Source organism: Staurois parvus, unplaced genomic scaffold, assembly GCF_062004578.1.
Source record: "Staurois parvus isolate SC_StPar_1 unplaced genomic scaffold, SC_StPar_1.0 ptg000662l, whole genome shotgun sequence".
In the NCBI taxonomy this organism is placed as follows: Eukaryota; Metazoa; Chordata; class Amphibia; order Anura; family Ranidae; genus Staurois; species Staurois parvus.
Window position 1 is genome coordinate 1,434,097 of NW_028318458.1, and position 27,598 is coordinate 1,461,694.

At 41.6% G+C, this 27,598-nt stretch overlaps 4 non-coding genes across 4 annotated transcripts; 3 read left to right on the plus strand and 1 right to left on the minus strand.

Annotated features, from left to right (window-relative positions):
* Positions 1 to 2,288: 2,288 nt before the first annotated feature.
* TRNAK-CUU (transfer RNA lysine (anticodon CUU)) lies at positions 2,289 to 2,361 on the plus strand. The gene has a single exon. It is a non-coding gene; the product is annotated as a tRNA-Lys (tRNA).
* A 5,744-nt stretch (positions 2,362 to 8,105) lies between these two features.
* TRNAK-CUU (transfer RNA lysine (anticodon CUU)) lies at positions 8,106 to 8,178 on the plus strand. Its single transcript has one exon. It is a non-coding gene; the product is annotated as a tRNA-Lys (tRNA).
* Positions 8,179 to 19,193: 11,015 nt separating this feature from the next.
* Positions 19,194 to 19,267, plus strand: TRNAN-GUU (transfer RNA asparagine (anticodon GUU)). The gene has a single exon. It is a non-coding gene; the product is annotated as a tRNA-Asn (tRNA).
* A 2,541-nt stretch (positions 19,268 to 21,808) lies between these two features.
* TRNAN-GUU (transfer RNA asparagine (anticodon GUU)) lies at positions 21,809 to 21,882 on the minus strand. Its single transcript has one exon. It is a non-coding gene; the product is annotated as a tRNA-Asn (tRNA).
* Positions 21,883 to 27,598: the final 5,716 nt, after the last annotated feature.

The following is a 27,598-nucleotide window of genomic DNA, read 5'->3' on the forward strand; positions in this document are numbered from 1 at the left end:
GCTGAAAGTTAAAGCTGAAGTTTAGTTGTTTTTTTTAATCTACATACTGTACCTACCTGTAAAGAAACTAGATCCTGAAGATATCTTTGTTCCCGTGATGCCCAGCCCTTGTCACAGCTCTGAACTTCTGGCACCGCACGAGTTATAACTTTGGCTCTTCCACAGCTCTCCAGACAAAAGTCCGTTCATTCATTTCACTGAATGTAACACTATCTGTGAGTGGGGAAGGTCATTCTGTCATTCATCCAACCCTCTCCCACTCATTGACCATACAAATGATACAACTAAGATGATCTTTCCTTCTTTAGTTTAAGATGTGATGTCACATTTTTGCAAGACAAATGGTCTCATGATACTGTAAATAAAATGCATTGATATAACAATAAAGGAAACACAAAGAATGAACAAATGATCTATTACAAAAGGTAACATAGAGAAGACAACAACTTGTAACATACAGCAGAGTGGCGCAGCGGAAGCGTGCTGGGCCCATAACCCAGAGGTCGATGGATCGAAACCATCCTCTGCTAAGTGTGTTTTGGCAATTGCTCCAGCATTCTAGCAGCTATGTATTACTGCAGGGGTCTCCAAACTGTGGCCCTTTGCTCGCTTTTATTTGGCCCTTAGGGCACTTTTCCTTCCATTGATATGAAAGCCATGTGCCATGTTGAATGTTGGAATACTGTTTCAAGGAGAAATTAGATTTTCAAAACATGTGATGAGGTAAATGTATATATTTTATAAACATAAAGCAAAGTAGAAATCTTTCATACAGTGACACAAATTAGTGAGCGCTGCAGAAATGTTAAAGCTGTAGTTGAGTTCAAATGTTTGTTGTTGCTACAGCACTAGAGGCATCACTTGCAGATAAGTGTTTTCCATGTCCTTCCGGCTGCTGCTTACTAGAGAAATCTTCATTTTAAGCATATGTAACCATTCCTCTTGTAAAAAAAAAAAAATTCAGTTTAAAACAGAAATGAAAGGCAAAACATTTGTGTATAGATACACACACACACACATATATAAAAACACTTTTTTTTCTCAGCTGCTCAGCTCAAACCCTCTGTTCTCAGCTGTATAAGAGGGGGGAGGAGAAACAGCAGAACACTGATCTCCCCAAAACTAGGGGAAGAGAAACAGCAGAACACTGATCTTCCCAGAGCTGAGGAAAGAGAAACAGCAGAACACTGATCTTCTCAGAGCTGAGGGAGGAGAAACAGCAGCACACTGATCTTTCCACAGCTGAGAGTTGAGAAACAGCAGCACACTGATCTTCCCAGAGCTGGGGGAGGAGAAACGGCAGTACACTGATCTTCTCAGAGCTTGGGGAGGAGAAACAGCAGCACACTGATCTCAGAGCTGGGGGAGGAGAAAAAGCAGCACACTGATCTTCCCTGAGCTGAGGAAGGAGAAACAGTTGCCCCCAGCTACATCACCAACCTGATCTCAAAATATCCACCTAACCGTTCTCTTCGATCCTCCCAAGACCTTCTGCTCTCTATTTCCCCTGTCACCTCTTCCCATACTCACCTCCAGGACTTCTCCTGAGCTTCTCCTATCCTATGGAACCCCAATCTGTCTGGTTATCTCATAATCTATCCACCTTTAGATGATACCTGAAAGCCTCTCTCTTTAAAGAAGACTACCCTGCTTCTACCTAGTAAACTGCCATTTATTTCCTCCATCAGCTCATCCCACACTGCTATTACCTTTTGTATCACTCAACCCTTCCTCCTAGATTGTGAGGTCTAACAAGCCGGGCCCTCTGTTTCCTCTTGTACCAAATTGTATTGTAACTGTAATGTCTGCCTTCATTTCGTAAAGAGCTGTGCAAACTGTTGGCGCTATATAAATCCTGTATAATAATCATAATTTCAAATGTAATTAACATGACTGAAGCTTCACTCAGAGGCCCAAGGGGAATGAGGAAAAAAAACTATGGGAATGGGCCTGATAAACAATGGAACTCAAAAATTCCTGTTCAAAAAAATAGATGGCAAATTGAGCTAAAAAATACAGGGCAGAGTTCTGGAGTTGAAGTAACCTAGATGAAAGGCCCAAGTCTTTCAAGTCAAAAATAGTTGGCAGGTTGTTAGGTTTTCCAAACTGCAAATCGAGTAACAGATTTCCACTAAGCACCTCCCACTACAGTAAATGAAGCTATTACTGTGCATTCACGTCACTATACTTTAACCTCTTTAGTGCCCTTCTAATTCAATATTAACTTCTATGTTGCAACCTCCATTCAATCTGCATTAAAGTGAAACTTCATTCTCTACTTTCAAGTTGCCCGGCTAGCTCAGTCGGTAGAGCATGAGACTCTTAATCTCAGGGTCGTGGGTTCGAGCCCCACGTTGGGCGCAGTCTTTTGCTTATATTTTTGGGTTTTTAACAACAACCAACTCTCCCCAAGAATTCTAAAAACTGCTTAGCAGAAGATTTGTTTGACTGTACGACATCTATAGACATCTGCCTTTTTATGTGCAGTACTATATATGACTCCTAATACGTTCATCTGGGGTTAGCATAGCGTGTATTCACTGTTGTCAAAACTGCAATTAGTTTGCTTTGGTTTCCGTGTGCGCTGGTTATAGTATCAACCTCACACATATCCCTAGTCCTGAAATAGGAAAGATCTTTTATTGCTTCATCATTTCATAATGAATCACCTGACAAAGATATAGGTCAATGATGGTTTGCTTCAGATGTCTTTCAGATCAGATGTATTGTGCTATTAAACCAATAAAACCTATTTGACTAGAAACTGCTTCCATATATAATATCACACTCACATCGGAGCAGAAAGATTGGCTGCACGTTTGTGTATTTTTTTTGGGGGGGGGAGGGGGCAAGGTGACAGTGTAGGGCAGTCCATTCACCTTAACCCCCCCCCGGCAGAATTCCCGAGTGTAGGTTAAGTTTCAGTACCAGAAGCGGTAACTTTGAGCTAAACTCAGAATTACACTGCAGCGTTGCTCTGGGATCCCTGGATCACTTACCTGGTCCCGCGCTGTCCTCCCGCTGCGTCCCCGGCCATGTCCTCAGGCCGATGCCGGCATTCGTCTTCTGGATTCCATTCCCTGCGAGCGTTGCCATGTATGGGTTACGGAACCGGCGGGAGATTCAAAAATGTCTAAATTTTACATACATATAACACATAATATCTGATAGTATTATATTACTGTATCAAACCATTTCACATACATTTTGTCCCTGCCTGCATTTTTACTGTTCTTTCCTGGAAACTGAGAAACGTCCATGGCATCCAAAAAGCGTCCCTTTAGGTCAAAAGCGGTTTTAGACCAGCTAGAGAACAGCGATAGTAAATTAGAACCGCTTGCAGAATTGAGCAATAATGATTCGTGGGGAAATTCGTCATCAGACACTGAAAACGATTCTGCGACTGAGTTCAGTGATGTGCGAACTTGGCGCTCTATTTCAAATTTCAGTGTTTTTGGTTTGATTACATTATTGAATAAAATGTATTATTATTATATTATTATTTTTTATGATTATTTATTATATTATAATTTATGATTTCATGTTTCAAAATTTATCATACCCGGGATGTTTACTAGACTCTTGTTCGGACAGATTTCAATGAGTTATTCCTAAGAATTACAGGCCCACAATAAAAAAACAACATATTTCCATGAAAAAAAATGTACTGCTTTAAGCACAGAAATACTGACATAATCAAACTGCTAAGGAGGTTAATAGACTGCCCTGTGCTCCGAAAATGTACTAATGTACCTCTTTTGGAGCTGACTTTGGTGCATTTGTGAACAGTGTGTTTTTGTGGCTTTTGTTACTTGGGGAAAAAGCCCTTTTTAGCACATTTGGATTCCATTAAGAATTAATGGCACCCAAATGTGTGTTCTGTGTTTTTTGCACGTTTTTGTCACGTTCTGGAAAAGCTCACAGATGCACTAATTTCTGTGTGCATTACCCCTACACTCAGATGTGAACACGACATAACTGTTCAGTGATATAAAGGAAGCTGAAAACATCCCAAAAGAAAAAGAGCTAAAAAAATATATAAAAACTATTTATAGAAATTAGATCACCAGCTGGAAAAAATGCTGAAAGTTAAAGCTGAAGTTTAGTTGTTTTTTTAATCTACATACTGTACCTACCTGTAAAGAAACTAGATCCTGAAGATATCTTTGTTCCCGTGATGCCCAGCCCTTGTCACAGCTCTGAACTTCTGGCACCGCACGAGTTATAACTTTGGCTCTTCCACAGCTCTCCAGACAAAAGTCCGTTCATTCATTTCACTGAATGTAACACTATCTGCGAGTGGGGAAGGTCATTCTGTCATTCATCCAACCCTCTCCCACTCATTGACCATACAAATGATACAACTAAGATGATCTTTCCTTCTTTAGTTTAAGATGTGATGTCACATTTTTGCAAGACAAATGGTCTCATGATACTGTAAATAAAATGAATTGATATAACAATAAAGGAAACACAAAGAATGAACAAATGATCTATTACAAAAGGTAACACAGAGAATACAATAACTTATAGCATACAGAAGAGTGGCGCAGCGGAAGTGTGCTGGGCCCATAACCCAGAGGTCGATGGATCGAAACCATCCTCTGCTAAGTGTGTTTTGGCAAAACATTGTTCCAGCATTCTAGCAGCTATGTATTACTGCAGGGGTCTCCAAACTGTGGCCCTTTGCTCGCTTTTATTTGGCCCTTAGGGCACTTTTCCTTCCATTGATATGAAAGCCATGTGCCATGTTGAATGTTGGAATACTGTTTCAAGGAGAAATTAGATTTATAAAACATGTGATGAGGTAAATGTATATATTTTATAAACATAAAGCAAAGTAGAAATCTTTCATACAGTGACACAAATTAGTGAGCGCTGCAGAAATGTTAAAGCTGTAGTTGAGTTCAAATGTTTGTTGTTGCTACAGCACTAGAGGCATCACTTGCAGATAAGTGTTTTCCATGTCCTTCCGGCTGCTGCTTACTAGAGAAATCTTCATTTTAAGCATATGTAACCATTCCTCTTGTAAAAAAAAAAAATTCAGTTTAAAACAGAAATGAAAGGCAAAACATTTGTCTATAGATACACACACACACACATATATAAAAACACTTTTTTTCTCAGCTGCTCAGCTCAAACCTTCTGTTCGCAGCTGTATGAGAGGGGGGAGGAGAAACAGCAGAACACTGATCTCCCCAAAGCTAGGGGAAGAGAAACAGCAGAACACTGATCTTCCCAGGGCTGGGGAAAGAGAAACAGCAGCACACTGATCTTCTCAGAGATGAGAAACAGCAGCACACTGATCTTCCAGAGCTGGGGGAGAAGAAACTGCAGCACACTGATCTTCTCAGAGCTGGGGGAGGAGAAACAGCAGTACACTGTTCTCAGAGCTGGGGGGAGGAGAAAAAGCAGCACACTGATCTTCCCAGAGCTGAGGAAGGAGAAACAGCAGCTCACTGATCTTCCCAGTGAATGGCTGTGCAGAAGGGGAGTGTCAGGACAAGTCTGATCATTGAAAGGTAGCAGGCTGATTTCTCAGCAGAGCTAGAGAACTGACCACAGTGTGCCCTCCTGCTTAGTGTGGTGTGTGGTCAGTTTTTAATAGGAAAGCAGAGGGACTGGCAGGAACACCACAAATTTTACACAAAAGAATCAATATATAGAAAACAGGATACTTTTTCATACAAATACATGGTACAGCAGACACATACCAGGAATATAAAATGTTCAGTTTGCATACTCTTTATTTATACTGGATACTTCCAGAATATTGGTATGAATTTATTTTTAACATTGTCACAGTAGGTGAACACAGGAAAGCTTGGCTATGACAGACTCTGTACAGCTTCCCTGGTGCTCTAAACAACATAACAAAAATAGGCTAAACAGTACAAAAATGGAAGAAAAAACGTTATTACTTCATCCTTCTCTAATATATATAGTGCCTTTTGCCTTTTTATCTTTTAACAAATTGCCTGAAGTTGCCTCTATATTGCTCTGGTACACAAGAGCTCTTCATGGCCACACTGATCACACGATATAGGGGCTTTATACCAGCTTCACCGTGCCACCATGCCACTCTGCTCTGATTTGCTTCTTCCCATTTGAAGGTTTAATCAGAGTCAATGAGGTTAGAGGGGTCTATGTACCCTCCTGAACTATACCAGCCCACATGCCCTCAACATGGTGCTGGTGCCTTGTCAGCATTGACCCCCCACTGGTAAAGTCCCTTGTCCCCATGTTGATAAGGAAAGGACCTCTTCTCAAAAACCCTGGCCCTGAGGTTGTAGGGGTCTGTAGGTGAGGGTCCATCGAAATCCAGAAGCTCACTTTAAGGGGGACCCTTGACACTGCCCCCCCATGTGAATGAGTAAGGGGTACATAGTACACCTACTCATTCACAAAAAAAGAATGTACGCTAGAAATAAAAACACCCAAATATTTGACAAATCCTTATTAAATTTTCTTTCCAAAAAATCTAATGTACATCGGTTGGCAATGATGTCATCCAGTGATGCAGATCCATGTAAATGACCATGAACCACTCGCCTGCGCTTGACAGATCCCACCAATTCCCCCATACGGAATGACATATCTGAGTCCCCTCCACTACAATAAACAAAGGGGCGGGGGTCACTGGGGTGATGTCATTGACCAAATATAGACATATCCATATTTATTAAAGATGTCACATGGGTGTCCCTGCCCCTTTGTTTACTTTAGGTGTGGGGACCTAGAGATTTCATTTGGTGAAAAGGAAACGATGGGATTAGAGGTGCATCTTGGTAAAATAATGAACACTGACAGATTTACTGAATGCACTATTTTAGTAGCGTTTCATGATGAATTGAAAACATTTTTGAAAAATACTACATGCGTTCATTTACAGGTAAAATTAATAATTTACACTTAGGGGATTGAGCCCATTGTCCTGCTAAATAGAAGGGTTTTAGTAAAGACTTGATGAGTTTACTATTATTTCTACTGCTGCCAGGCTCATCCACCTTACCAACCGTTCAGTGTCCTCCACCCCTCTCTGCCAATCCCTCCACTGGCCTCCATTCAGTGTCCTCCACCCCTCTCTGCCAATCCCTCCACTGACTTCCACTCAGTGTCCTCCACCCCTCTCTGCCAATCCCTCCACTGGCCTCCATTCAGTGTCCTCCACCCCTCTCTGCCAATCCCTCCATTGGCCTCCACTCAGTGTCCTCCACCCCTCCCTGCCAATCCCTCCACTGGCTTCCACTCAGTGTCCTCCACCCCTCCCTGCCAATCCCTCCACTGGCCACCACTCAGTGTCCTCCACCCCTCCCTGCCAATCCCTCCACTGGCCTCCATTCAGTGTCCTCCACCCCTCTCTGCCAATCCCTCCACTGGCCTCCATTCAGTGTCCTCCACCCCTCCCTGCCAATCCCTCCACTGGCCTCCATTCAGTGTCCTCCACCCCTCCCTGCCAATCCCTCCACTGGCCTCCACTCAGTGTCCTCCACCCCTCCCTGCCAATCCCTCCACTGGCCTCCATTCAGTGTCCTCACTCACTCCCTCCTCCTAGATTGTAAGCTCTAACGAGCCGGGCCCTCTGTTTCCTCTTGTACCAAATTGTATTGTAACTGTAATGTCTACCTTCATTTCGTAAAGAGCTGCGCAAACTGTTGGCACTATATAAATCCTGTATAATAATCATAATTTCAAATGTAATTAACATGACTGAAGCTTCACTCAGAGGTCCAAGGGGAATGAGGAAAAAAAACCATAGGAATGGGCCTGATAAACAATGGAAATCAAAAATTCCTGTTCAAAAAAATAGATGGCAAATTGAGCTAAAAAATACAGGGCAGAGTTCTGGAGTTGAAGTAACCTAGATGAAAGGCCCAAGTCTTTCAAGTCAAAAATAGTTGGCAGGTTGTTAGGTTTTCCAAACTGCAAATCGAGTAACAGATTTCCACTAAGCACCTCCCACTACAGTAAATGAAGCTATTACTGTGCATTCACGTCACTATACTTTAACCTCTTTAGTGCCCTTCTAATTCAATATTAACTTTTATGGTGCAACCTCCATTCAATCTGCATTAAAGTGAAACTTCATTCTCTACTTTCAAGTTGCCCGGCTAGCTCAGTCGGTAGAGCATGAGACTCTTAATCTCAGGGTCGTGGGTTCGAGCCCCACGTTGGGCGCAGTCTTTTGCTTATATTTTAGGTTTTTTCACAACAACCAACTCTCCCCAAGAATTCTAAAAACTGCTTAGCAGAAGATTTGTTTGACTGCACGACATCTATAGACATCTGCCTTTTTATGTGCAGTACCATATATGACTCCTAATACGTTCATCTGGGGTTAGCATAGCGTGTATTCACTGTTGTCAAAACTGCAATTAGTTTGCTTTGGTTTCCGTGTGCGCTGGTTATAGTATCAACCTCACACATATCCCTAGTCCTGAAATAGGAAAGATCTTTTATTGCTTCATCATTTCATAATGAATCACCTGACAAAGATATAGGTCAATGATGGTCTGCTTCAGATGTCTTTCAGATCAGATGTATTGTGCTATTAAACCAATAAAACTTATTTAACTAGAAACTGTTTCCATATATAATATCACACTCACATCGGAGCAGAAAGATTAGCTGCACTTTTGTGTATTTTTTTTTGGGGGGGGAGGGGGCAAGGTGACAGTGTAGGGCAGTCCATTCACCTTAACCCCCCCCCGGCAGAATTCCCGAGTGTAGGTTAAGTTTCAGTACCAGAAGCGGTAACTTTGAGCTAAACTCAGAATTACACTGCAGCGTTGCTCTGGGATCCCTGGATCACTTACCTGGTCCCGCGCTGTCCTCCCGCTGCGTCCCCGGCCATGTCCTCAGACCGATGCCGGCATTCGTCTTCTGGATTCCATTCCCTGCGAGCGTTGCCATGTATGGGTTACGGAACCGGCGGGAGATTCAAAAATGTCTAAATTTTACATACATATAACACATAATATCTGATAGTATTATATTACTGTATCAAACCATTTCACATACATTTTGTCCCTGCCTGCATTTTTACTGTTCTTTCCTGGAAACTGAGAAACGTCCATGGCATCCAAAAAGTGTCCCTTTAGGTCAAAAGCGGTTTTAGACCAGCTAGAGAACAGCGATAGTAAATTAGAACCACTTGCAGAATTGAGCAATAATGATTCGTGGGGAAATTCGTCATCAGACACTGAAAACGATTCTGCGACTGAGTTCAGTGATGTGCGAACTTGGCGCTCTATTTCAAATTTCAGTGTTTTTGGTTTGATTACATTATTGAATAAAATGTATTATTATTATAATATTATTATTTTTTATGATTATTTATTATATTATAATTTATGATTTCATGTTTCAAAATTTATCATACCTGGGATGTTTACTAGACTCTTGTTCGGACAGATTTCAATGAGTTATTCCTAAGAATTACAGGCCTACAATAAAAAAACAACATATTTCCATGAAAAAAAATATACTGCTTTAAGCACAGAAATACTGACATAATCAAACTGCTAAGGAGGTTAATAGACTGCCCTGTGCTCCGAAAATGTACTAATGTACCTCTTTTGGAGCTGACTTTGGTGCATTTGTGAACAGTGTGTTTTTGTGGCTTTTGTTGCTTGGGGAAAAAGCCCTTTTTAGCACATTTGGGTTCCATTAAGAATGAATGGCACCCAAATGTGTGTTCTGTGTTTTTTGCACGTTTTTGTCACGTTCTGGAAAAGCTCACAGATGCACTAATTTCTGTGTGCATTACCCCTACACTCAGATGTGAACACAACATAACTGTTCAGTGATACATAGGAAGCTGAATACATCCCAAAAGAAAAAGAGCTAAAAAAATATATATAAAAACTATTTATAGAAATTAGATCACCAGCTGGAAAAAATGCTGAAAGTTAAAGCTGAAGTTTAGTTGTTTTTTTTAATCTACATACTGTACCTACCTGTAAAGAAACTAGATCCTGAAGATATCTTTGTTCCTGTGATGCCCAGCCCTTGTCACAGCTCTGAACTTCTGGCACCGCACGAGTTATAACTTTGGCTCTTCCACAGCTCTCCAGACAAAAGTCCGTTCATTCATTTCACTGAATGTAACACTATCTGCGAGTGGGGAAGGTCATTCTGTCATTCATCCAACCCTCTCCCACTCATTGACCATACAAATGATACAACTAAGATGATCTTTCCTTCTTTAGTTTAAGATGTGATGTCACATTTTTGCAAGACAAATGGTCTCATGATACTGTAAATAAAATGAATTGATATAACAATAAAGGAAACACAAAGAATGAACAAATGATCTATTACAAAAGGTAACATAGAGAAGACAACAACTTGTAACATATAGCAGAGTGGCGCAGCGGAAGCGTGCTGGGCCCATAACCCAGAGGTCGATGGATCGAAACCATCCTCTGCTAAGTGAATTTTTGCATTCTAGCAGCTATGTATTACTGCAGGGGTCTCCAAACTGTGGCCCTTTGCTTTTTGCTTTTTGCTTTTACCCGGCCCTTAGGGCACTTTTCCTTCCACTGATATGAAGCACTATTCCTTCCTTCCAATTACACCAACGATGGGGCATTATTCTTCCCACTGACACCAATGATGGGGCATTATTCTTCCCACTGACACCAACGATGGGGCATTATTCTTCCCACTGACACCTACGATGGGACGCTATTCCTCCCACTGACACCAACGATGGGGCGCTATTCCTCCCACTGACACCAACGATGGGGCGCTATTCCTCCCACTGACACCAATGATGGGGCGCTATTCCTCCCACTGACACCAATGACTGGGACGCTGTTCCTCCCACTGACACCAATGACTGGGCACTATTCCTCCCACTGACACCAACGATTGGGTGCTATTTCTCCCACTGACCCCAACGATGGGGTGCTGTTCCTCCCACTGACCCCAACGACAGGGTACTGTTCCTCCCACTGACCCCCGCAACGGGTAACTGTTTTTCCTACTGATCCCAACGAAGGGGCACTTTTCCTCCCACTGACCCCAACGGCGGGCACTGTTCCTCCCACTGACCCCAACGACGGGGTACTGTTTCTCCCACTGACCTGAATGACGGGGCACTGTTTCTCCCACTGACCTAAACGACAGAGCACTGTTCCTCACACTGACCCCAAGGATAGGGCACTGTTCCTCCCACTGACCCCAACGATGGGGCACTGTTTTTCCCACTGAACCCAATGACAGGGCACTGTTCCTCCCACTGACCCCAGTGACGGGGCACTGTTCCTCCCACTGACACCAGCGATGGGGCACTATTCCTCCCACTGACACAAAAAATGGGGAACTAATTATCCCACTGACACCAATGATGGGGCACTGTTCCTCCCACTGACCACCAAGCCTAGGGTATGGTTTACTCCCACTGATGCCAGGGTATTTTCTACTCCCATTGGCCACAATCCAGCCCCCCTAAAGTTTGAAGGGCAGTAAAATGGCCCTTTGTTTCAAAAGTTTGGATACCCTTGTACTACTGCAGCAGTTACCATATAGAAATGTTAACATTACACCAAACTCAAATCATAAAAAATGATTAATGAATGCTGTAATACATTATTATTATTATACAGGATTTATATAGCGCCAACAGTTTGCTCAGCGCTTTACAATATAACGGGAGACAATACAACAACAATACAGTTCAATACAAGAGGGATAGGAGGGCCCTGCTCCTTGGAGCTTACAATCTAACAGGGAGGGGCTAGTGGTACAAAAGGTATTAACTCTGGGGGATGGACTGGTTGGAAGAGTAGAAGATTCTATTATTAGCTGAGGGCAGGATAGGCTTTCCTGAAGAGATAGGTTTTCAGAGATCGCCTAAAAGTGAGCAGAGTAGGCGATAGTCTGATAAATTGGGATAGAGAGTTCCAGAGGATGGGGAAAGCTCTGTTGAAGTCCTGGAGATGAGCATGGGAGGAGGAGACAAGGGAGCTAGAGAGTAGGAGGTCTTGCGAGGAGCGGAGAGTACGGTTTGGGTGATATTTAGAGACAAGATTGGTGATGTTATTTGAGGCAGAGTTATAAATGGCTTTATACGTTATTATTAATGTTTTGAATTTTATCCGTTGGGCAATGGGAAGCCAGTGGAGGGATTGGCAGAGAGGGGTGGCAGATACAGAACGGTTAGTAAGGTGGATGAGTCTGGCAGCAGCATTCATGATAGACTGAAGAGGGGATAGCCTGCGATGAGGTCGGCCAATGAGGAGGGAGTTACAATAGTCGAGGCAAGATATAACAAGGGAGTGAATAAGTTGCTTAGTGGTTTCCGAGGTTAGGAACGGGCGTATCTTGGAGATGTTGCGGAGGTGAAGTCTACAAGATTTGGACAGCGACTAGATTTGGGACTGAAAGAACAGATGGGAGTCTAGGATTACACCTAGTACACTGGCATGAGGGGAGTGTCTGATGATTGTATTATTGATCTTGATGGAAAAGTCAGGGGATGGGGCACGGGCTGGGGGGAATACTAAGAGCTCAGTTTTGGAAAGATTGAGTTTGAGGAAGTGGAGTGACATCCATGCCGATATGTCACTTAGTAGGTTAGTAATGCGAGAGGAGACTGAAGTGGTGAGGTGAGGGGTAGAAAGATAGGTTTGTGTGTCATCAGCATAGAGATGGTAATTGAAGCCATGGGAGTTTATCAAGTGACCAAGGGAGGAGGTGTAGATGGAGAAGAGAAGGGGTCCAAGGACAGAACCTTGAGGGACCCCCTACAAAAAGAGGGAGTGAAGAGGAGGAGGCAGCGTTATAGGTAACACTGAAGGAGCGCTGTGATAGGTAGGAGGAGAACCAGGAGAGAGCAGAGTTTCTGAGGCCAAGAGACTGGAGGTTTTTGAGGGGATGGTCAACCATATCAAAAGCCGCAGAGAGGTCAAGTAGTAAGAGTATGAAGTAGTGGCCATCGGTTTTAGCAGTTAGTAGATCATTAGTGAGTTTTAGTAGGGCAGTTTCAGTGGAGTGTATTGAGCGAAAGCCAGACTGTATACGGTCAAGAAGGTTGGACAGTGAATGGATATACATGAAATACATGCTGTTCATGCTCGCTCATTCACAATGGGATTAGTTTTTTGCATTCTGTAAAAAACCTGGTTGATCCTGCTGATCGTTATCTTTCCTTTCTGTCCATGTCCCCAATGCAGTTGGGGATTTTGCAGAGCAGTGTCGGCAGCTACTGCACATGATCAGTTTTCAGTGTATTTCTATGCTGAGCATTTCTCTATCACATCTGAGCAGCCCATTAGTCCCGCATGTAGGCATATTACACATTGGTAAATGTCAGCCCACTCCCTCCCTCCTCCATGCCTACTAATTAGCTAAACACAATGGGATTGGCATATTACATCTTGATTGGATGAGGCTGGAGGGGTGTGAAACAACCTCTCACGTGCAGAAATCTGCCCACACCATGTTATTGCCAAAAAATAATAAAGATTTAATTTCATGTATATATTTGTATGATGATTTGAAACAGTGTATTGATATTACTCTGTATCCCAAAGGCTGTTCTTTTTTATTCTAAACATGTGACCAGCAGCAAAGGACTAGAAACTCCACCTGCCACTGTTTCCCTGCAGACACACTGGGAAAGAGCAGGGTCATGCGATAGCTGTATATCAATTAGGAAAAAGGTACTTAGATGCTTTTTTAAATTACAGTAATTACAGAGCCATCATCCGCATACAGAAAGAGAAGGAACAATGTAAATTGAACAGTGTGTGTTTAGTATCACTTTAAATTAAATAAACTAAACTTTGTTTTACAGGTATTTGAAAGTATTGATAAACTGCATAAATTCACAGCATCCACTTTCATTTTATAACATCAGCATTGTAACTGCAATACAAACTTCATTTATATCTAGCAATCCAGTATAAGCTTACTTGAAAAATCTTTCATGTTGTGATTCCTGTCTGCTGACCATCACTTTCCACAACGTCCTGGATTCCCTGCATGCTCTGCAGCTTCGTGTCCTTTGGTTTTCTTTCAATTTCTAAAGACTACATGTCCCATGGTATCTTGCTCTCTGCAAGCAGTGGTTCCTGTACTGACTCCACCTCCTGAAACTCCTCCTCTCAGCACCTCTGTAGTTCAGAAAGCAGGCTCTGTGAAATGTGTGACACAGCAGTGATTATTCACAGGGAATAGGGAATATGTGTGACTGCATTAAATGAAGTAATGAGTGGGGATCGTCACAAAGTAAGTCAAACTTTAAGATCTTACAGATTAATAGGAATTGGCTAGAAACAGTATAAATACAATGTGGAAATGAATATATTATTATTATTATAATACAGGATTTATATAGCGCCAACAGTTTACTCAGCGCTTTGCAATATAAAGGGAGCCAATACAGCAACAATACAGTTCAATACAAGAGGGTTAGGAGGGCCCTGATCCTGGGAGCTTACAATCTAAGAATATATGATTTTAAATTTTGACCATGGACACACTTTAGGGTCCTTTCACACGAGTATCATCCGTTTAGTCATGTTTTTTTCAAAGTAAAACAGATTCAGTTTACATCGGATTTTACTTCAGTTTTCAGCCTGCCCATAAAAGGTTCAAATCCCAGCCAGTCCCTGCTGAACCTGCCTAGATTCAAACCAACTATGGCCGGCTTTAGCCCTCATGCACACGGGACGTTTTGTCAACGCTGGTAACGTTAGCTGTGTAAAGTCACATTAAAAACGTGAATTTTTTAGCATCTTGCAGAATTTTCCCATACAAAGTAGTGTGCAGGAGCTGACACCGAAGAGAACTATGTTGTTTATACATAGGTCTCTCCCCCATTGGAGATACTCGGCGATCACTGGGTGGCGGCACCTTATCACGTGATTGACAACCGAGGCCGTGAATGGTGGCGCTGGTAGGGCACGCACATGCGCCCCCACCCGGAACTGCAAAATCACGTATATATATATAGATATATATACGTGATTTTGCGCACCCATACCTCCCTGTAGCAATATTTCATGGAACCAGTTAAATCGTACATATGTGCTAATTTAAATTATTACTAAACCCACAACAGTACAATCAGTCTGTATATGCAGTAAAGCATGCTTGTTATACTCACTGTGGAACCTAAGGGGTTAATCCTCTGCATTGTGTAAAAAGTGTGTTTGATCCTGTCTTCCCTGGTCCTCCCCTTCTACTACTGCCCCCAATCTATCTGCTGATAGAACAGAGCCTTTGGAGCGAGCTGCACATACTCAGTTTGGTGTGTATTGCTAGAGAGTTTTTTGTTTCTTGGGAGAGTGCATGTGATCAGCACAGGGCCAATCAGCACTGTCCAGACAGAGGGTCAGGGGTCCTGCAGTCTCATAGGACAATCAAGGGAGAATGAAAACTCCTCCAACAAGCTTTAACATGTGCTCTATTGGACACTGATAGAAGTCCCAAGACGGCTCCAACTACTGATGAGAAAAGGTATTTAGCAGTTTATATTTAGTAAAATAATTGCATTTCCATGTTGTGTGTACTGTGGGAGACCAGATATAGGGAATGCAGGGTTATGGGTTTAGTAACACTTTAAAATGCTACCCCAGTCTCCACTGCATTTACTGGGGTGCCGTGACATGGCTCTGTAGCTTACGCATGCATTTGCAATTGTGTGCTAACTAAACCCCTGTTTTTAAGGCATACTGTTAGACAGGTTGATTTGGTTTGTTTGCAAGCTGGCTAGCAAGTTAGAGCTGGGAATTGTTTCTTTTGTTGTTTTCCACTGCATTTAAAGCAAATCTCTGACCTAATTAAAAGAACAAAGCATGGATCTGCAAGTAGCTGTTTGCTGTTCCTATTTGCATATGAATACACATGCCTTTCCCTACCTTACATGACAATGTCTTTAACAGGTAATAGCTCAAAAACCTGCTTAGTGTGCATGGAGGAATCTACTTACCAGTATGCGCAGTTTTAGCAATGCATCTTTTTCTTTGGTGCTAAGAAAACAAAGAATGTTTCTAAGGTTCGCATGATCAGGATGTCTATCACTGAATCTTACTTTGAATTGGGTTTCTACAACAGCAAGGTCAACTGCACTGTGCAAATATGGTGGCTTTCCTCTGGGCTGAAAGGGCTTGGAATGTGTCTATTTAATGCCAGCCATAGATGGGTCGAAAATCGGCTGATTTTTCGGACAAAAAAAAAATCTGCCGATTTTTGCACTGTTAGTGGGTTAATTGGTCGGCCGTTACTCAGGTTTTTTGCACAGTTCTTTTATCGGTCATGTTGGAAAATTCACGGCCGATTTGGACGATCGGCCGATTTTCCCGGCAATGATGGGCAAATCGGACGATCGTTTTACCGATAAAAAATCTGCGCATGAGCCGTGACCTACAAGGTTGCCAGCATTCTTTTTGCTGAATCCCATTAATAAAATAGGAGCCCTAGCTACATTGTTCCCTGGAAAAAACGGTCATTCCCATCCCAGCTATTATATAGATATTTCCTCAGTTCTAGAAATGAAATGACAGTCCCTAGTAAATGCACACACACACATACAGTTGCAAGAAAAAGTATGTGAACCCCTTGGGATTACGTGGAGTTTTGCATGAATTGGGCATAAAATGTGCTCTGACCGTCATCTAAGTCACAACAATAGAAGAACACAGTCTGCTGAACATAATACTACACAAACATTAGATGTTTCCATGGTTTAATTGCACATAACATGTAAACATTCACAGTGCAGGGAGGAAAAATTATGTGAACCATTGGACTTAATAACTGGTTGACCCTCCTTTGGCAGCAATGACCTCAACCAAACGTTTCCTGTAGTTGCAGATCAGACCTGCACAACGATCTGGAGTAATTTTGGACCACTCCTCTTCACAAAACTGTTTCAGTGTAGCAATATTCTTGGGATGTCTGGTGTGAATCGTTCTCTTAAGGTCATGCCACAGCATTTCAATCGGGTTGAGGTCAGGACTCTGACTGTATACATACTGTATGTATGTATATATATATATATATATATATATATATATGTATATATATATATATAATTTTTATTTTCCACCTGAATCCATCCTACGAACTGGAAGTCCAGTCCTAGCTATTATATTTTATATGAAAATGAATCCATATATTAACACCCATGACTGTCTGTCCTACCGTTGGGATTAGATAATAGAACATTGTGTTTTGCGAAGTGTTTTCATAAAAAGTCTTGCGGTTGCAACAAATGTATCCATTTGTATCCAAATAAAAACATAATGTATTTGGTCCACCACGTGCCGAATAATGATAGACCGAGATGATTATTATGGTATAGTTGACATTAAAGCGTACGATTTAATGTCCCTGACGGTATATACATATATATATATACTGTGGGGGAGATTTACTACAAAGCTGATTGGTTTCTGGGCAGAGGTGCAGCAGCAGATATTGCGCGCTCCAGTTTAAATCTCCCCTAGTGTGTGTAATATTACCAAGTTCTATATTTTTTGTTCTGTGTAGATCTGTGCAGATCAGGGGCGGACTGACCATTTGGAAACTCGGGCACTGCCTGAGGGCCCGGGTTCAGTAGGGGGCCCCATGAGATGCCCCTGGTACCTTTTTCATAGGCTTTTTTGAGTTTGGGCAAGGACACAGGGGCCCCATGATTCCCTATTGCCTGGGGGCCCCATGAGTTGTCAGTCCTCCCCTGGTGCAGATCCCTGTACGTATTGCTGTCACATTGTATGGTGTGCTCCCCTGTCTCTGTCAAACTGGTTTCTTGTCACATTCTTTCGTGAGCATTGGTGGCAGCATCCATGGTGGCAACGACCGTTTTTTCGTTTATCGGCCGATAAACGACCCGTCTTTGGTCTGCATTAATCAGCCATACATGGGTCAAAATTCGTCCTGTTCAGCAGGGAATGGCTGAATTTCAGTCCATGTATGGGCAGGCTGTTTGTACACAAATCGATCTGTGAAATTGACTTGTGTACAGCCAGCTTGTTGGCCTGTTGGGCTTTCCTGAACCTTCAGTGCCATCAACACTTATTAAATACTGGTAGCGGGGAAGGCTCCCCACTGTCAAAATACAATACCACAGCGGGAAGGACTCCCCCATCCACCTAGAATATGTGGATAGGGAAATTGGATCATTTTCTTTTCATTCTGCATTCTGGTTGAACAAACAAAATCAATGTATGAGCTGCCTTTGGGTAGATCTTCCAAGCAGCTACTTCTATAATGCTTTTGCCATTTCCACACTTATCTGATATCCATCTTGAACCATGCCTGGGATGCCACGATTTCAACTAACGAACGAACACCTCTCGGTCGTCGGATGACCGATCGGTTGATGTATATTGCTGTTGTTTACCAGTGCCCCGTACACACGATAAGAAAATCGTACAAAAAATACCAATGATCGAACTATTTTCCCTTTGTTGATGAGCAGGATGTTTTAACTGATAACGATATTGTAAACGAAAAAATCCGGTTGAACAACAGTGAAAAATTTAGTCGTTCCGCATACGAACTACCGATTTTCTATGCGGTGGTATGACGGTCGTACAAAAAAAAATCTATCAAGCGCTATCACGCATGAGCGGAAACAGAAGATGACCCGGGTGTTTATGTCCAAGGAATCTTCGTAAACACGAACGAAAAATCCAAATGTTAAAAGTAGATTGGCCTAATGAGATAATGACACCAGAATTGTGCAGATTATATTTTATGTATCACTATTTATGTATATAGGTCATGTAATAAACGATATTATACTCATTGCTGGTAATTGTTGTTTATATCGCTCGTTCTGGCCGGAAAGGCGTGGCTACAAGGTCACACGCACACTGCATCACTTCCACTTGTACGGAAGACGTCAACACTACGTATTGCCCAATGAATGTTTTTTTTTAGATTGGTTAATGTGGGCCATGATTTCGACCAATGAACGAACGCCTCTCAGTCGTCGGATGACCGATCAGTCAATTTTCTAATCGTGTATTCCCACCTTTAACCCATTGTCTGACATTTTTTCTTTTGTAGTGCAGGATTGTAATGGTAAAAGTCTGTCTGTTTAGGGCAGTGTGAACAGGCATGAACCATCTTCTAATTAGATCTCCTTAAAAGACTCCTGAAAAAATAATAATTGATTAGAACACTCTGAGATTCATCACACTCCTTAGGTGAAGTCAACTAACAGCACGTAAGTCTCTGTGGCGCAATCGGTTAGCGCGTTCGGCTGTTAACCGAAAGGTTGGTGGTTCAAGCCCACCCAGGGACGCTCTTTTGGCATATAATAATTAAAACGTATTTCTTGTATTTAAGGGTTAAATTATTTAGTAGCACATGAAGTTTAAACTTGCATCCAAAGCATAGAGACAGGTGGTATCTCTAATAAATTCCGCATTCATATATAACGTGCTGAAGTCCACGCTACCCTAGAATACGTTCTACAGCTGGCAGCCTCCCAGCATTGCCTTTCCTTCTCACAAGTCTTCTTTAGTCTAGGTTCACACCTATGCCGGTTGCATTTTGCACTTTTGTACTTGTGTTTTTGCTGTGTTTTTTATGCTATTTGCAGGTTTTTTCATATTTTTTTTATTTTTCTTGTTGCCAGGCAGATTTTAAATGCAAACCACATAAAAAACGCAGCAAAAACACAATACATGGTTTTCTGCAGTGTTCCCATTGAAGTCTATAGAACCAAAAAACGCGTTGCGTTGCAGTTTTAACTCCAACCATGGGTAACCAGACAATTGTCTCTTCTCCACCCCATCTAAGGTTAGTAAACTTCACTCCTCCTCCTCTCCAACATACCAATGGCCATGAAACAAAAGACAGGGGAGACCCAAGAAATAGTGTAATCCCATTTTATTAAACTTTTAAATGAAACAATCCAAATTGCACTTACTGTATATTGTGTGGAAAAGCAGCAAAACTACAGGAACTCCCTTCCTCTATATGTGGTCGTTGGAATGCTCCAGCGTTCCAGATGGTAGAAGTGACACAACGCGTTTCGTCAGTCAAGTCCCAACACGTCAGTCAAACTGATGTTATCAGAAGAAGCCCTCAAGTGTTCTAAAATATACAAAAACATTACATATACTGCATAATGCAGATAAAATAAATGAACAAGAGCACTATATAACTACAATGCATTTTACACACAGTATATTCCATACTCAAACTCTTCTACATGCTAATATAGATGGCTCTAAAGTGAAATCCCAGCATGAACTGCTACTTTCTATCTTTGCCTGCCTAAAACTCTTGATGCAGCTAAAGCCCTGTACACACGATGACAATATCGGACAAATGATTGTCCAATTTTTTTGCATGCTAGTCTCATATCGAAAGTGAATTACGAAAATTCTTGTATGACAGAATACAAATTCAAAAGTTGAATAAAACTGTACCGATTAAACGAAAATCGTACAATCTGGTATCATAGTTACATAGTACAGCCTTTATGGGTGTAAAAGCAATCTGTGTTAAAAAAAGGAAAAAAAATCTTCATCACCCCCCACAAGTAGTACAGTGTCATTATGGTGACACTATACTACTAGGGTGATGGTATGTTAAAAAAAAAAAATAATAATAATATAAAAAAATAAAATAAAAATGTAAAAAAAAAATTTTTAAATTATAATTTTTGGTTATGAACTAATTTGTTTTTTTTGTCTTTTTTGCTTAAAAGATAGCTGAATACATTTTGGCCAAGATTTATGAAGAAAGATTATTTATTTGCAAAATTCTATAACAAAAACACTTTTTTTTTTTCAAAATGTTTGGACTTTTTCATCTATATATAATGAATAAATACCGCCAAAATAATGTTTTTTCTGTCTCAAAAAAAATGCTAAAAAAAACAAGAGTGCAGTGTTGCATGACTGCGCAATTGTCATTCAAAGTGTGATAGCACTGAAAGCTGAAAATTGGCCTGGGCAGGAAGGGGGCGAAAGTGTCCGGACTTGAAGTGGTTAAGACAGTGGGGGTAGTTGAGTAGTTTAGCAAAAGAAAATGACGATACTCAGTCCACAAAAATGCTAGGTGTTGTCATCCCACAAAAGGTCATTCAAATCTAAATAAGTTTCTGATAGGTAGGTTAACCAGGCTCATTAAAATATTGCTTTCTGACTTGGTTGTTTTTAACCATTTCAGTACTGGAAACTCTCGCCCGGTTCCTGCCCAGGCCAATTTTCAGCTTTCAGTGCTGACGCGCTTTGAATGACAATTGCGCGGTCATACAACACTATACGCAAATTAAATTTTGATCATTTTTCACACAAATAGAGCTTTATTTTGGTGGTATTTAATCGCCACTAGATTTTTTTTATTTTTTGTTAAAGGAAAAAACACCAAAACGCAGTGCTATTCTGCCGCAATTGTTGCATGACAGAATCAAAACGTGATCACGTCGAAACGCGTGTTGAAAAAGTGCACTCAGCTTGTCATTCAAAAGGGAGCAGGAGCTTTTCTTGGGCGACAAATGTGCATAGGGTAGACCATTGAAGAGAATACGCTGCCCTATGTGCGACATGCGGAAACGAGTGTAAATAGTGATTTTAAAATTGCAAGCGGGAATGCTTGTTCCCCCAACCCGATATCTGAACCGGGCCTGACTGCAGATACACATTTACTGTATTTGTACACTATTTATACTTTTACATGGTAAGAATTTTGGTAGTTTTCTTTGAACTATTTTATTTTGATGCATTTGAAAGATGGATGAAAAATTGCCTTTTTGATGGGATGCGTTTCAGTAAACCATAGAAACAGTAGTGTCTCAAAGTGAGCAAAGTCAGCCAGGAAAAATATCACACGTCCCTGGGTGGGCTTGAACCACCAACCTTTCGGTTAACAGCCGAACGCGCTAACCGATTGCGCCACAGAGACTTGTGAGGGGCTTGTGCGATTTACCTAAAGACAGTGATACACCATAGACTGTTTTAAGTACTATATTATTTTCAAGTGTCCTACAAAGATTAAGTTCCCCATTAGGAACAAGTTACACCCATACAAAGGCTCCACGTACACGGGATGTTTGGAAAACACTTCTGAATGATGGAAACTGACTGCTGGAAAACGTAGCTTAAAAACCATTTGTTTATCCGCGTTTATGGGCAGTTGTGTTTAGAAGCGTTTTTTAAAGATAACCCCAGAGACCTTCCAAAATGCCCAGAATGCACTGAAAAATAGTAAAAAATTAACTATTTCAGACATTTTGAGAGGAATAGAGAGAGCAGAAGCAGAGAGAGTAGTATGTGTTGAGATGACCTGTCTTTTCTGGTTGTATTCACTATGGATCCCATCATGAGCATAATGCGGCACGTTCTACCATTTTTTCCTTCAGGCCAAACCTGCAACTGACTGCGCTGGTGTACCGGGTCTATTTGAATACATGGAAAACACTTTGCATGCATTTCTGATGATGAAAAAAGGCTCTGGACAGCATCTGGACATGGAACAGTTAAAAAACGCTTCTAAACACAAACTCTTATATATGCAGGTAGCCACATTTACATGCATTTACAAGAATTTGGCGTTTGAAATGCTGATAAAATCTACTGCTAAACACAAGTTTGGTGCGTTCAAAAAAACGACTGTAAACTCAACTGCCTGTAAATGACTGTAAACGACAATGTGTACGTGGACACATAGGAAAACATTAGGGAGAGTTCAGGGGCTGCTGAAAACAAATGCAGAAAAGCTCCTGAACATCAGTTTATCAGCTGCAGTGTACAGTACATGGAGCCTGAGAGTGTAACATGTTCCTCGGCACCCCTTCGTGACAGCATACAGGTGATCCATGCAAGAGATGCTAAACTTTTCTTTGCAATCAAGAGCCTGCAAAGGTTAGGTTCACCTTAGGAAACATGTTTTGTTCGCCATTTTTTGTGTTACGGCACTGCGTTACTTTGACTGACAATTGCGCGGTCGTGTAACGCTGCACCGAAATGAAATTTACATCCTTTTTTCCACAAATTGAGCTTTCTTTCGGTGGTATTTTGTCACCTGTGTGTTTTTATTTTTTGCGCTATAAGCAAAAAAAGACAGACAATTTTGAGAAAAAAACTATATTTTGGACTTTTTGCTATTAAACATGTGAAGTAAAAAAATTTAAAAAATCCAATTTCGTCATAAATTTAGGCCAAAATGTATTCTGCTACATGTCTTTGCTAAAAAAAATCCCAATACGTGTAAATTAACTGGTTTACGTGAAAGTTATACGCTTACAGATGGCGGTGTAGATAATGGGATTTTTTTTGTTCACTAGTAATGGCGGCGATCAGCGACTCTTAGCGGGACTGCAGCAGACATTCTGACACTGGGGGGGAACTAACTTGGTGTCACTGACATCTCCAGTGACACCAATGCAATGAGCAGTGCTAAAAAAAAAGCACTGTACCAATGACACTGGGCATGAAGGAGTTAATGTGAGGGACGATCAAAGGGTTAACTGTGTGCTGTGTGTGTTTTACTAGAGGGCGGGGGGGTGTTCTTCACTGTAAGCACACTGATCGGGATGGCTGTACTGTGCACAGCCATACTGAGCAGTGTGCTCGAGCTGACAGGGAGGAAGATTGTTTGTAAACAAAATAATCATCTTCGCCATCAGAGATGCTCGGTAATCACCGAGTATTTACCCACTGGGACCCAGTGATTGACATCCGCGGCTGCAAATAGTGGTGTGGGTAGGGCGCACACAGCTTGCACACGCCCCCTACCCGGAAATGCAAGATCACATATATATACAGTCAGGTCCATAAATATTGGGACATCGGCACAATTCTAACATTTTTGGCTCTATACACCACCACAATGGATTTGAAATGAAATGAACAAGATGTGCTTTAACTGCAGACTGTCAGCTTTAATTTGAGGGTATTTACATCCAAATCAGGTGAACGGTGTAGGAATTACAACAGTTTGCATATGTACCTCCCACTTGTTAAGGGACCAAAAGTAATGGGACAATTGGCTTCTCAGCTGTTCCATGGCCAGGTGTGTGTTATTCCCTCATTATCCCAATTACAATGAGCAGATAAAAGGTCCAGAGTTCATTTCAAGTGTGATATTTGCATTTGGAATCTGTTGCTGTCAACTCTCAAGATGATATCCAAAGAGCTGTCACTATCAGTGAAGCAAGCCATCATTAGGCTGAAAAAACAAACCCATCAGAGAGATAGCAAAAACATTAGACGTGGCCAAAACAACTGTTTGAAACATTCTTAAAAAGAAGGAACGCATCGGTGAGCTCAGCAACACCAAAAGACCCGGAAGACCACGGAAAACAACTGTGGTGGATGACCAAAGAATTCTTTCCCTGGTGAAGAAAACACCCTTCACAACAGTTGGCCAGATCAAGAACACTCTCCAGGAGGTAGGTGTATGTGTGTCAAAGTCACCAATCAAGAGAAGACTTCACCAGAGTGAATACAGAGGGTTCACCACAAGATGTAAACCATTGGTGAGCCTCAAAAACAGGAAGGCCAGATTAGAGTTTGCCAAACGACATCTAAAAAAGCTTTCACAGTTCTGGAACAACATCCTATGGACAGATGAGCCCGAGATCAACTTGTACCAGAGTGATGGGAAGAGAAGAGTATGGAGAAGGAACTGCTCATGATCCTAAGCATACCACCTCATCAGTGAAGCATGGTGGTGGTAGTGTCATGGCGTGGGCATGTATGGCTGCCAATGGAACTGGTTCTCTTGTATTTATTGATGATGTGACTGCTGACAAAAGCAGCAGGATGAATTCTGAAGTGTTTCGGGCAATATTATCTGCTCATATTCAGCCAAATGCTTCACAACTCATTGGACGCTTCACAGTGCAGATGGACAATGACCCAAAGCATACTGCAAAAGTAACCAAAGAGTTTTTTAAGGGAAAAAAGTGGAATGTTATGCAATGGCCAAGTCAATCACCTGACCTGAATCCGATTGAGCATGCATTTCACTTGCTGAAGACAAAACTGAAGGGAAAATGCCCCAAGAACAAGCAGGAACTGAAAACAGTTGCAGTAGAGGCCTGGCAGAGCATCACCAGGGATGAAACCCAGCGTCTGGTGATGTCTATGCGTTCCAGACTTCAGGCTGTAATTGACTGCAAAGGATTTGCAACCAAGTATTAAAAAGTGAAAGTTTGATTTATGATTATTATTCTGTCCCATTATTTTTGGTCCCTTAACAAGTGGGAGGCACATATGCAAACTGTTGTAATTCCTACACCGTTCACCTAATTTGGATGTAAATACCCTCAAATTAAAGCTGACAGTCTGCAGCTAAAGCACATCTTGTTCATTTCATTTCAAATCTATTGTGGTGGTGTATAGAGCCAAAAATGTTAGAATTGTGTTGATGTCCCAATATTTATGGACCTGACTGTATATTCAGGTAAAACTCGAAAAATTAGAATATCGTGCAAAAGTTCATTTATTTCAGTAATGCAACTTAAAAGGTGAAACTAATATATGAGATAGACTCATTACATGCAAAGCAAAGATAGTTCAAGCCGTGATTTGTCAGAATTGTGATGATTATGGTTTACAGTTCATGAAAACCCCAAATCCACAATCTCAGAAAATTAGAATATTGTGAAAAGGTGCAATATTCTCGGCTCAAAGTGTCCCACTCTAATCAGCTAATTAAGCCATAACACCTGCAAAGGGTTCCTGAGCCTTTAAATGGTCTCTCAGTCTGGTTCAGTAGGAATCACAATCATGGGAAAGTTTGCTGACCTAACAGTTGTGCAGAAAATCATCATTGACACCCTCCATAAGGAGGGAAAGCCTCAAAAGGTAACTGCAAAGAAGTTGGATGTTCCCAAAGTGCTGTATCAAAGCACATTAATAGAAAGGTATATGGAAGGGAAACGTGTGGAAGAAAAAGGTGCACAAGCAGCAGGGATGACCACAGCCTGGAGAGGATTGTCAGGAAAAGGCCATTCAAAAGTGTTGGGGACTTTCACAAGGAGTGGACTGAGGCTGGAGTCAGTGCATCAAGAGCCACCACACACAGACGGATCCTGGACATGGGCTTCAAATGTCATATTCCTCTTGTCAAGCCGCTCCTGAACAACAAACAACATCAGAAGCGTCTTACCTGGGCTAAAGAAAAACAGACCTGGTCTGGTGCTCAGTGGTCCAAAGTCCTCTTTTCTGATGAGAGCAACTTTTGCATCTCATTTGGAAACCAAGGACCCAGAGTATGGAGGAAGAATGGAGAGGCACACACTGCAAGATGCTTGAAGTCCAGTGTGAAGTTTCCACAGTGTGTGTTGATTTGGGGAGCCATGTCATCTGCTGGTGTTGGTCCACTGTGCTTCATTAAATCCAGGGTCAATGCAGCTGTCTACTAGGAGATTTTGGAGCACTTCATGCTTCCTTCCGCAGACGAGCTTTATGGGGATGCTGACTTCATTTTCCAGCAGGACTTGGCACCTGCCCACACTGCCAAAAGCACCAAAACCTGGTTCAATGACCGTGGGATTACTGTGCTTGATTGGCCAGCAAACTCGCCTGACCTGAACCCCATAGAGAATCTATGGGGCATTGCCAAGAGAAAGATGTGAGACATGAGACTGAACAATGCAGAAGAGCTGAAGGCTGCTATTAAAGCATCCTGGTCTTCCATAACACCTCAGCAGTGCCACAGGCTGATAGCTTCCATGCCACGTCACATTGAGGCAGTAATTGCTGCAAAAGGGGTCCAAACCAAGTACTGAGTACATATGCATGCTTCTACTTTTTAGAGGTCCGATATTGTTCTATGTACAATCCTTGTTTTATTGATTGCATGTAATATTCTCATTTTCTGAGATTGTGGATTTGGGGTTTTCATGAGCTGTAAGCCATAATCATCACAATGATGACAAATCACAGCTTGAACTATCTTGCTTTTCATGTAATGAGTATATATCTGATATATATCATTATATAGATATATATATCTATATAATGAATATATATCTCATATATTAGTTTCACCTTTTAAGTTACATTACTGAAATACATGAACTTTTGCACAATATTCAAATTTTTTTCGAGTTTCACCTGTATATGTTAAAGTCTCAATAATTGTCCAAATATATAAAAGTTAAAAAAATTGAAAGTTCCAAAAAAAAAACAAAGAAACCCCCATCCGCATCCAGTGTGAATATTAAGTGATACAGTAAATCTTCTTATCCATAGCAATTCTCTGTGTGAAGGGCTCCTCCTCCAGAGCCCCACTCACCACAGATAACTGACCACCTGGATTGGTAGGTCAAATATCGTATAAGATGTTGCAGCGCTCTCCTGCAGGAAAGTTGGCCGTCTGTGTGGTCATGATACCGCTATATGCTGATGACAGACTCCACAGTGGAAACACCTCTAGATCAATGGTTTGCGACAAAACTCCTCCAGAACCTCCACAGTACTCCTCCACCATCAAAAAAACATCAAAGCAAAACTTCCATAGCGTAACACCGTATTTATTAGGTAAAAAACGTTTAAAATTGCACTTACATAAAAAACCTTGTGTATGGCACTTTAAATCCCAGCACAAAGCAATTCGTTCTCAGAGGACTTGTCAAAAACTGCTTCTGTCTCCCAACCACCCCACCACC